The 12,130-nt window shown below is 48.3% G+C and overlaps 1 protein-coding gene across 2 annotated transcripts in view; it reads right to left on the bottom strand.

The window, feature by feature from the left end:
• ABCB11 (ATP binding cassette subfamily B member 11) overlaps positions 1–11,857 on the bottom strand; it is a 107,541-nt gene extending 95,684 nt beyond the window's left edge. The window contains exons 1-2 of one of the 2 annotated variants that reach the window (XM_014599466.3): positions 11,765–11,857; positions 1,191–1,265 (exon numbers count right to left, since the gene is read on the bottom strand). The gene's annotated coding sequence lies outside the window, so the exon portion shown is untranslated. The remainder of the gene's footprint in view (positions 1–1,190; positions 1,266–11,764) is intronic. The other variant, XM_014599467.3, reaches the window with a different exon arrangement.
• Between the last annotated feature and the right edge of the window lie 273 nt (positions 11,858–12,130).

The following is a 12,130-nucleotide window of genomic DNA, read 5'->3' as shown; positions in this document are numbered from 1 at the left end:
ATTTTAAATTACATCTCAGCCACTCTAAGAGAACCGAACATTGGATTTAAAGCAATGAAATAACTAATACAGACAATAGTCTAACAGATATAATGAAACTACAGGGAGCTGGAGCAAAAGCACATTTAACTGGCAAAGACTGCCTACTGCATAAGTCTATCAAAAGGAATAGATTATTATCATACTTTGTAAAAATGCCTCAGGCTCTAATTGAGGGTTTCCTAATGTGGTTGTAGTGAGCATAATTGTAACACATCTATTCTTTATCCCTTAATTATTTATCCTTTAGCAGTCATGCTAGAGGAAACCATGAATTAGATTAGGCTACACCCTCTAGGTAGTTTATAAAATGGAGTTTTAAACATGGTTAACCTCCATTGCCCGCACCCCCCAGCATGAGTTTTAAAAAACCTTCAATCAGTCTCTTTATCCCATTAGAATTGATGGGCCAGCATCTGTATGAAGCAAGAAAGGGCATGTCCAGGTTTCTCACGTAGAACACAGAGGGTGTGTCTACACATTCATTAATGCACCTTAGATACTGCACATTTAGTGTACTACTTCCCTAATAAAGGACTAATTAAATGTGCAGTACCTAAAGTTACTGTGCAGTAGAGCCAGCACATGGTTATTTAGTGACACTTACTGTGCATTAGCCTAATAACACTGCTCAGTAGGCTATTAGTATGGTTTTTGCTGTGACACACTACCGCACAGTGTTACTTGGCCAATACACAGTAAGCGTCTCATGTAGACACACCCACTAGGAAGGGAAAAATTCCATTTATTTTACTATTGGTCTTTTGTTTCATTACTTCATTCATAACAGCAGAATTGTCCCAGTTACTGTATTGGCATTGGGTCACCTAGTGCTGATCTCATGCACTGTGTGAAACCCATAGAAGGGCAGCTATTGATAAGCAGTAAGTAGTATTTTCCTTTTAAATTACAGCAAGATGCAAGATGTAAAATGAAGGCAGAGAAGAATGTGTATGTCACTGCCAATGATGCCACCCCCTCTTTACTTCCTGCCCCCTAATACCTATATTCTTTCTTCATCCCTGCCTTCCAGAAATACTATCAGCTTGGCTCCTCCTCTTTCCTTTGACCTCTCCTTTTCTGAACCCTGTCTACATCACTTTTGGCTCTGCTCCCTGCTCCCAAAGACTAAAAAAGGCGGTCCTTCTTACCTAGAAAAGCAGCCAAAGGGATTTTGAGTGCAGACTGGAACTATTAAATCCACTGGTCAATAAATGGTGATACTCCTAGAAACAGAAGTGTTATATAAATACCTAAAGTGGAGACAGTAGGGGTTATGTGTACATGGTGTAAACATGTACAAGAAATAAAATTGATATTGGTAGGCAGAAAAATGCCTCCTAAAATCCAAACTTAATTAAAATACTTGAAAGTGCCAACATATTTCTTCCTTTAGGATAGTGAAATACATTGTAAACATGCATAGGCCTTCCTTCCCTTCTGAAGTAAATGAGTAAAGCTCCATTCAAATCAAAAGAATAGCACCCATTTGCACCAGGAATGAATTTGGTCCTACAAGTTCATAATAAATCAATCAATCTTTTATAACATAAAAAGAAGGAAAAACCCTTAATGGGCATGTCCAAAGGAGTGCACACATGCAGTTAGCTGTGCCTCAAAGCTGTTTGAGGTGTTGCAAACTACATGCAGTGCACATAAACCTGTTTGCTGCGTTGCTAATTTACTGTAGAGCACCAAAATTTGACACTGGGAGATCCCAGTGTCAAAAACCAAAATGCTGCTAAAAAAAGCAGCACGATGTACATGGCAGCAGCGTGCACCACCAAAAACAGCACCTGGCCATCCAGAGCCACACTGCGGCTACCAGCCAGGCTCCATGTGGCTAGATCAGCACTGCTGCCACCCCAGGAGTCCCCCAGGATCCCAGGTAAGGCTGCTATGGCCAGCAGAGGTGTTGGCCCCAGCCTCTTCTACTCCACCGAGGTCAATTTCCTGCACGCTGCAGGTCATGTGCAGGGATGTGCCCTGGGACAAAAAGCAGTGGCACAAATATGTGCTGCTGCTATGTGTGCCACGGTAAACATATGAATCCATCCAGCATATGCACATGCTGTATGGCTGCATCCAGATGAGTGCAGCTGTGAGGTATGAACACTGAACATTCAGGTGTTTTCTGTGCTGCTACCTTGCAACATTGGGTTGTTTTTTGACCCTGAGAGGTCAAAAAATCCCGTGCAGAAAAAAAGCAAGGTGGTACGTGTAGTGGTAGCATGCACCACCCAAAACTGGAGCCTGGCCAGCTGGAGCCACACTTCAGTTGCCAGCAGGATCCCAGCTGCAGTTGCAGCTTCCTTGGCTCCCAGAACCCCTGTAAGGCTGCTGGTCCCAACCTCCCCTTCCCCCTCGGGATAACCTGTCATGCACCAGAGTCCATGTGGCACAGGTGTTCCCTGGGGAGAAGTAGAGGCAGCACAACATGTGCCACTGCTTCATGTCCCCAGGGAAACAAATGTCCATGCTTGTGTGGCATGGCCTATGCGTCTATATATTCCACATATAAGGCACATCTACACAAGATGCGTTAATGCACCTTAGCCTAATTTACTGTGCAGTACAGGTGTGCGTCTACATGTGCACACCCTTACTGCACAACAAAAATGTCTAATTGTGCCTAAATTTGATACCTGCAAATGTAGGTATCAAATTTAGTTCTGATTAATTAAAGCATAGTAACATATGTGTGGACATGACCCAACACTAACTTTAATGCTGGGTCTGCTCAGCCACGATGGTGCTGCCCTGAGCTCAACCCCAGGTCTCCTGGCTAGTTGCCTCTCCTGCCCCAGGGCTGGGCTGCTCTGTGGCAACTCCTAGCTGCAGGCTATAAAAGCCCCTGGAGCACACACACTGGGACCTTGGAGCACTGCAGCCCCTGTATGCCCCCCTGGACAAGACCCAGGTTGCCCCTGCCAATCCTGTCCCTAACCAGAGATGCTGCTTGGCCACAGGTGAGGGTTGTAAAGGGCTGCAGCCTGCCGCTTCACCTGCCCAGTCCTGACATGTTCCCAGGGGTGCTGGCTGGCTGTCTCTGGCAGCAGGGCCAGCACCTGCTCCCTGCTGGTTCTCACTCCCAGCAGTGTCTCCTGTCCTTGCAGGCACTGTGGCCCATTTGCCTCTGCTGCACAACTCCCAGTCCCTGGCTATGCCCCTCTGCAAAGTGCTCCTAGCACTGTCCAGGGCCAGCCACACAGGGAGAGCCATAATGGGGGACCAGAGAGTTGGTGCAGGATGCACCAACATGTCCTCCCTGTCCTCCCCATTGAGGACTGGCCCCACCTGCATGCACACACCCTAGCCTCCCATCCAGGGTCCCAGCTGGAGCCAGAAGGAGATTAGGGACCTCGTGGCCCTCTGCGGGGGTGCAGAGGTTGAGAGGCAGTTTGCGGGTAGTGGGCGCTCAAACACCCATATTTATGAGGCCCTGTCAGGTGGCATGTGGGAGTGAGGGCACTCCCAGACAGTGCAGCAGTACTTCATAAGGATCAAGGCCTTGCAGGCACAGTAGGTGGCTGTGACTGACCACAATCTTCGGTCCGGTCATGCCTGTAAGACCATGCCTTTTATGCAGCAGTTGACCAACATTTTGGTGTCCCGGGATCAAGGCCACAACCCTGCAGTTTTCACCAGCAAGGGTGGCCTGCCTGAGTCACCGCCCTGCCCTGACTCATCTGGTGGTAACACCTCCACAGAGGAGGGGCCATTGGATGTTTAGTGCCCCAGCCTACCCACCTCCCCAGCTACTGCACCCACCAGCAGCTGGAGGTGCCCTAGCCAATGGCTGCCTTACCAGCTTTGCACCCTCATACTCTTCCACATGGAGTGGCCAGCCATGACACTGCTTCTCCTTAGGGGGAAGCCTGGCCAGGCACTGACCTACCACACACCATGAGCTGAAGACACCAGATGCAACCAGCTGCCATTGCCAACAAGCAGGCCCATGTCAAGCTGCTAGTCTCATCAGCCCCAGACACATGGTAAGTCCTGCATTTTCCCGTGGCCCTGATTCTGGCCCCAGCCTCTGCTCCTGCTCCCTGCCTGGCCTGCCCACACTTCCTTGGCCCTGGGTTCCCTCCCCACAGTACACAGAGGTGGAACACAGTTCAAAACTTTATTCAGCAGCCCATGTCCCTTCAGCTGGGCAGGCATGGGCCTCTCACCCCAAGGAAGGTATAGATGTTGCCAGCAATGTCTTCCTCAGCAGTAAGGGGCAGGGATGTGTAGCGCTGCCACAGACCCCTGCTAAATGGGCAGAAACAATTGGTGATGGACAGAGGGGACAAGGCTGAACTCCTCAACGAGTTCTTTGCCTCAGTGTTCCTAAGCGAGGGACACAACAAGTCTCTCACTGGGGTTGTAGAGAGGCAGCAGCAAGGCACCAGACTTCCATGCGTAGACCCTGAGATGGTGCAGAGTCATTTGGAAGAACTGGATGCCTTTACGTCAGCAGGCCTGGATGAGCTGCATCCGAGGGTGCTGAAGGCACTGGCCGACATCATTGCAGAGCCACTGGCGGGAATATTTGAAAGCTCGTGGCGAACGGGCGAAGTCCTGGAGGACTGGAAAAGGGCCAACGTGGTCCCCATTTTCAAAAAGGGGAGGAAGGAGGACCCGGGCAACTATAGGCCAGTCAGTCTCACCTCCATCCTTAGCAAAGTCTTTGAAAAAATTATCAAGGCTCACATTTGTGAGAGCCCGGCAGGACAAATTATGCTGAGAGGAAACCAGCACAGGTTCGTGGCAGGCAGATCGTGCCTGACCAGTCTAGTTTCTTTTTATGACCAGGTTACGAAACGCCTGGACACAGGAGGAGGGGTGGATGTCGTATACTTAGACTTCAGGAAGGCCTTCGATACGGTATCCCACCCCATACTGGTGAACAAGTTAAGAGGCTGTGATGTGGATGACTACACAGTCCGGTAGGTGGCGAATTGGCTGGAGGGTCGCACCCAGAGAGTCGTGGTGGATGGGTCGGTTTCGACCTGGAAGGGTGTGGGCAGTGGGGTCCCGCAGGGTTCGGTCCTTGGACCGATACTCTTTAATGTCTTCATCAGTGACTTGGACGAGGGAGTGAAATGTACTCTGTCCAAGTTTGCAGATGACACAAAGCTATGGGGAGATGTGGACACGCCGGAGGGCAGGGAACAGCTGCAAGCAGACCTGGATAGGTTGGACAAGTGGGCAGAAAACAACAGAATGCAGTTCAACAAGGAGAAATGCAAAGTGCTGCACCTAGGGAAGAAAAATGTCCAGCACACCTACAGCCTAGGGAATGACCTGCTGGGTGGCACGGAAGTGGAAAGGGATCTTGGAGTCCTAGTGGACTCCAAGATGAACATGAGTCGGCAGTGTGACAAAGCCATCAGAAAAGCCAATGGCACTTTATCGTGCATCAGCAGATGCATGACGAAAAGGTCCAAGGAGGTGATACTTCCCCTCTATCAGGCACTGGTCAGACCGCAGTTGGAGTACTGCGTGCAATTCTGGGCGCCGCACTTCAAGAAGGATGCGGATAACCTGGAGAGGGTCCAGAGAAGGGCCACTCGTATGGCCTGCAGACCAAGCCCTACAGGGAGAGACTAGAGAAACTGGATCTTTTCAGCCTCTGCAAGAGAAGGTTGAGAGGCGACCTTGTGGCTGCCTATAAGTTCATCACGGGGGCACAGAAGGGAATTGGTGAGTATTTATTCACCAAGGCGCCCCCGGGGGTTACAAGAAATAATGGCCACAAGCTAGCAAAGAGCAGATTTAGATTGGACATTAGGAAGAACTTCTTCACAGTTAGAGTGGCCAGGGTCTGGAACGGGCTCCCAAGGGAGGTGGTGCTCTCCCCTACCCTGGGGGTCTTCAAGAGGAGGTTAGATGAGTATCTAGCTGGGGTCATCTAGACCCAGCACTCTTTCCTGCTTAGGCAGGGGGTCGGACTCGATGATCTACTGAGGTCCCTTCCGACCCTAACATCTATGAATCTATGAATCTATGAATAGGTAGCTTTCCAAGCAGTGGTGGAGGTTGTGTGGCAGCCTGGGCTTGCCCCCTACACCATCATAGAATAGGGTCCCAAACCAGGAGTGCAAGTGTGCCCAGGGCACCATAAGGATCATCAACAGGAGGGCTTAGTGGCTCAGGTACCCCTCAGCCTCCACAAACAGCCCATCATGCACCTCCCAAACAGTAGGAGCATGCTCAGAGAGCAGCAGTGGCATAGTGGGGGCCAGCCCCAGGGCACCTCCTTGGAGAGGTCCCTAGTAGGGAGGGCAGGGGCATGGCTAGCCCCTCACCCCAGTTGTTAGGGAGCCCCATGCACCTTGACCCCAGGCACCATGGGCTGGGCAGCAGCACAGCAGAGTGGTTGGCCTGCAGGGAAAGAGGTAGGGGAGCAGGGTCTGGAGCCATGGCAGCAGGTGCTGCCAGCAACCTGGCATATCCCACCCTAGGAAGGGGCAAGGGAGGCAGGCTGCCTGCAGCCAGCACCCAGCACCCAGCAGGCTGCTGGCCCCAGGGAAGCAAGTGGGGGTGGGAGGCTTGGCTGGTGGCCACCAGGACCCAGGCCTGCCTGGCTAACTTACCATGATCCCTGGGCACCCATGCACAGTTGACCCCTGACCTGAGGCCAGGCAGCGCATGGCCCCTGATTCAGAGCATCTTATCTCTGAAAAGTTGCAAACTCTCACAAAAGGCTTCTGTATTTTGCCTCACAGGGCCAACATCTGGATGCAGGGAAGAGCCCACCAGCCCCAGCAGGAATGCAGGCTCTGGGTCACTGCCACCCAGTGCTGGAGCCCTTCACATGCAATAACTGTGCCAGCGGCACATCCTGGATAGAACCATCATGCTCCAGCAGCTGGTGGCAGTGGCAGAGAAGTAGGAGGCATGGGCACAAGCCTGGCAAATGGAGGACATCACCTGGGAGACTGCCCAGGAAGAGGTGTAGGACTGGGCACAGCAGGGGCACTGGGTGCAGATCGAGGTGCTAGAGCAACGGCACATTGAGCTATTCTGGCAGGTGGTGGCCCTCCAGACCCGGGCAGTGGAGGCCATGGATGCCAATCACCAGACCCTGGACACCCTCCTGAGCCTGGTGGTCGCATCCATGCCCCCCATTGCCTGGCCCCTGCCCATGGCCCTGCAGAGCCCCTGGGTCCTGCCTGCCACTCCACAGCAAGCCCCTGCCTGGCCCTGGCAAGAGGTCCTTCAGTGCCTCCCACCCACTGGAGCCGCTGGCCCAGCCCCAACCCTGCCCCCACGCTGCTACCCCACTGCTTGCCCTGAGCCCATGTGCCCAAACACCTGGAAGTGTCAGAAAGGACACCAGAAGGGGATGTTGGCCCTGAACTTTGGCAGAGGGGGAACTGCCTGCTGTTGAGGAGTGCTGTGGCATCACCCACAGACAAGGCTGCCACCCACCATGGTCACCATGGCCCTTAGACCCACGGGAGAATGAGCCAAGGTTGGAAGCTGGGCATCTGTCCCTGGGCTCTGCCCCCTAGATGCCTCTACCCCACAGCCTCCCAATCTGGGATTCAGATAGAGACTGAGACTATTGTAAATAGTTTGCACATTGGGAAGTGGGTTTTTTATTGTTTGTGGGTGGGGAGGATGGTGGAGCAACTGTGTGTTGGGGAGGGAGGTGGGGAGGGAAGTTTGTTGGTTGAGGGAGAGGTGGGGAGGAATGGGGGTGGGTGTTGTGAGGGGAATAAAGCTATTTTGTTTCAAACAAGTGTGTGGCAGGGCAGGTGGTACTGAGGGGGTGTATGGGTGGCAGGGCAGGTGGGCTGGAGCAGGGAGTGCAGAGAGAAGGGGTCAGCCAGGGCCTCCCGCACCCAGTGCCTTGGATTCCACTGGCAGGTGTGCAGTTCTGCTGGGACCTGGGTGGATGGGGCCTCTAGGGACCAACAGGGCCTGTACCATGGCCAGCAGGAGCATGGAGCACTGGTCATAGCTGCCAGGAACAAGGCTGGACTAGCCATGGCCGGGGGAGGCAGGGTGGGCAAGGAAGGAGCTGCCACAGTACGTGGCTCTGCTGCACTGAGTATATGGCTCCTGGGCAGGGAGGGAGCTGAACAGAGATCAAAGGGTGGGGCTGTTTTTCCAAAATGGCTGCCAGGTGCTGGCAGCTGGGTCTGGCTTCAATATTGCTGCCAAGTGCTGGCAGCCATGTGGCTGGAGGCTGGAGCTCCCCCAAGTGGTCATATGGCAGGGCTGGAGGGACTTGGTACTAGAATGAGTGCCAAGTCTCCGCATGTGTAGACTCCTGCCCAAAATCACTTACTGCACACTAGCTTAATGAGCAGTAAATTTAATCATGACTAATTGCACATACAAATACAGCCATAGAAAGCAATTCTAATTCTCACTGCAAGAGGCAGATGGGCTAAAAATGGCTGTAGGATCTACACAGTTAAATTGTCTGTACTAAGCTCAAAAACAATACAGAAAATGTATGTAAATGCCTATACTTCTTTTTGTCAGCTGTTTATAATACATGATAAATGTCTGAAATAAACCCACTTGTGATAATAATACAGCTATTATTTTCTACAAAGGAAATCTAATTCATAATCTCTCTTTTCAGGGGGCACCCAAAGTTTGCAAGGCTGTGTTTGATGTTAACTGTGTTGCACCTCATTTTAAAGTCATATAAGAAAAAATGGTTGTAATGCTACAATTTTTTAAAAGGAAAAATATGGTTAAATATTATAAACACATAAGCAGGAAAGTCCAACAGAGGGGGGGAGCAGGGAGGGGAAAGATTGCGATTGTTCTTTAAAGTTTTAGAGAAAGCATGTAGAGCCAGGGTCTGTCTAACTTAAATCTTGTAAATCTCAGGATGTCATCCTCCCGCTGTACTCAGCCTTGGTGAGGTCGCAGCTGGAGTACTGCATCCAGTTCTGGGCTCCACAATTCAAGAAGGATGTCGAGAAGCTTGAGAGAGTCCAGAGGAAAGCAACGTGTATGATCGGAGGGCAAGAGAATAGGCCTTATGAAGAAAGGCTGAGAGCCATGGGACTCTTCAGCCTGGAAAAGTGTAGGCTCAGGGAGGACCTGGTGGCTGCCTATAAGTATATAAGGGGTGTGCATCAGGATCTGGGGGGCACATCTGTTCACCATGGCGCCCAGAGGGATAACAAGGACCAATGGTCATAAACTCCTCCAAAACAGTTTTAGGCTGGACATAAGGAAAAACTTCTTTACTGTCCAAGCCCCCAAGACCTGGAATAGACTCTCTCCAGAAGTGGTGCAGGCACCTACTCTGGACTCATTCAAGAAACATTTGGATGTTTATCTTGCTGGGGTCCTTTGACCCTAGCTGACTTCCTGGCCCTGGGGCAGGGGGCTGGACTTGATGATCTTCAAGGTCCCTTCCAGCCCTAATGTCTATGAATCTATGAACTTAAGAAAATGCCATGGCAATAGGGGTTTGCTATATACATATTCATCCTGCTCCATGTAGAAAGAAGATTTTGTAAAAAGTTAATTTTCAGATGAGCTTATCTAGCTTATACATACCTAAACACAACCCTGATAATCACTAAGCATGAATCCCCAGCTGCTTTAATAGAAGTAAGGGCTTTTCCTAGGGATATTTTTTATTGGACTAACTATATAGCTGAGAGAGCTGTTAGACAAGCCCTCGAGCACAAAGTGCCCCTCCTGGAATCTGGAATCCAGACTGTCATGGCTACAACAATGCTCCAGACCTACTACAACATGGCAGTTTTCAGTCATTTTTGAGAAACTAACTTATCCACATTTACAGTTAAAGTATAGCCCCTCAGTCTGCCACTTACCCTAGCTAGTTCACTGAAACTCTGAAAGAGCAGTCCTACAAAAAGCAGTTTTTCAAACCAGCACAAAGTGCTCACAAACATGCCTTAATAAAAATCCAGTTTCTCTCTTGGTTCCTCTTGGCAGCTGTATCAATTAATCATATCCTCCAGATCATCTTTGCAACAGAGATCTGTTTTAAATTAGTCCAGCTGAGATGCATATAAAAGGTATTCATGAGGTTGAGTCTTCACAGATACTGCAGACTCGCCTCTATTTAATTAGATCCCTAATAAGACTAAGAAGTCCTACAGATATAGGGAAAACTGTGGTCAACTGATTTCGTAGAAAAGAAAGTACAAATAAGCAGACAGCCTAAGGCTTAATGGGTTGCCTAACTTTCAACATGGTGCGTTATCATTTTAGAGAAGAACAGAGACATTAATGAACATGGGCATAAACATGCATGTAAATGCAAGAAGAAATTCTGCCATATGAGAAATATGTAAGACTAACATTTTCTAATTAGCATCATTTTACCTAAATTGTTATCACAAATTTAACCTTTGTCTTAAAATGGCTTACGCTTCATTTGCTTCATGAATAATATCTGCAAGGTATAAAAGGCCTTTAAATTATTCTGTAAAAAGGATTTGACTTTTTTGAGAGTTTTGCCAGGAACTAGGTTCCCAAACACCAAATCATCATTTGCATATAAAGTATGTGCTCTTCTGGCTGTAAGTATAGATCATATCATTAATATGCTGACCTCTGGGTCAATAGAAATAATCTGTATTACCATGTATCTTTCAGCATTCTTAAGTATGCCCTAAACTTTGCATTCCTGCTAGCATACAGGCTTAATGATGAACCAATTTTGTACTCCTAACATTCAAAATTTCTGAATTCAGTCCAGGGGTCAGAAATATTTATTAATCGTCATCACATTGCACATACATAATGAGCAGAAGTTTCCTGTTTAAACACATTAAAATGGATTAGAACCTGAGCCTTGGCTCCAACTGCTTTGCATTGTTCCAGTGTTTACAGGACAGAGATTGCCTTTATAAAGAAATCTGGAGGCTAAGCCAATAATTTCAATTACATGTGCTACTGCGTTCTTCTCTATTTTATATTTAAATTAGGGTAACAATAAATGAAACTGCAAAAATAGATAATAGGAATATATACGTTTTGGTATGATGGTGATTTCATTATCACATTACTTATCTGTATTGTATGAGCAACTTCTGTTCAAATAACCAGTAAATTTTTTGAAAACTCATCACAAAACCACATCTCCGACCACTAGTGTAAAGTTGCCAGAGCAGATCCCCACAGCTGACACCAATGTGGAAAACTACAACATTCTATAAAATGATGAAGAATACCCATATCAATATAATAATGTCATACTTTGCAGTGGTGAAGAGGGGTTATATTCTGACCAAAGTAAGAAAAGCGGTCTCTCTTTCCTTCTCCCTCTATTTATTATCTACCTTTGCAATCATGTTATTGAACTCCATGAAGAAATTTGTGGTGGAGTCCTATAAAATAATGCCCTGGTCCTGCAAAAAAGTCAGTGAGCTGGTGATTACTGCTGTGAGAAGCCACACTGAAGTGCTTGCTCAAATTGCACTGCCTATGTCATACATAGATAAAGACCATGGTGTCTGGATACATGAGACATTCTTTGAAACAGTGAAACTAGATTCCTCTGAGAGGCTAAGGGTGTGATACAGAGGCACCAGCTCACTTCCGATATCAAACATTGTCATTCCAAAAGCAGTCCCAGTGAAGCCAATGGATTCTAGTATGATCCACTGTGGGAGAAAGGATCAGGATTTGGACCCAAATAACTTGCAGGGAAATAATACAAATTACATTTTGGTTAGTAAATTGTATTTTCAAGTGCTAAAAGTGATAGATTTTTACTTACCTGGGAGGTAAAAAAGTAAGGAATACAGAACAAACCACAAGGATCCCAGTTGGTCAGATTAGTCAGGGATGTGAACATCCATTTCCAACAGCAGTTTTCATCATTCTAACCCATCTATCAGGACAGAAGCTTTAAATGGGCATTGACTGTTTGCACCTGGGTCACTAACCCTGCGGTCATCCTGGCTACAGTTCATTGACATCTAATGGTGAGTTTAAATTTGACTAATGTAATCTCACGACAAAGACAAGGCACTTGAGGAAGCAGTTAGCTCTACATAAATTAAAAGGTACTCTTTCAATATGCATCACATATAATTGTAAGAAGACATATTGAAGCATTATTGGATCAGCAATACTAGAGCAA

Source organism: Alligator mississippiensis, chromosome 4 (genome assembly GCF_030867095.1).
Source record: "Alligator mississippiensis isolate rAllMis1 chromosome 4, rAllMis1, whole genome shotgun sequence".
Classification (NCBI taxonomy): domain Eukaryota; kingdom Metazoa; phylum Chordata; order Crocodylia; family Alligatoridae; genus Alligator; species Alligator mississippiensis.
This window is presented reverse-complemented; position numbering and strand designations above follow the sequence as displayed.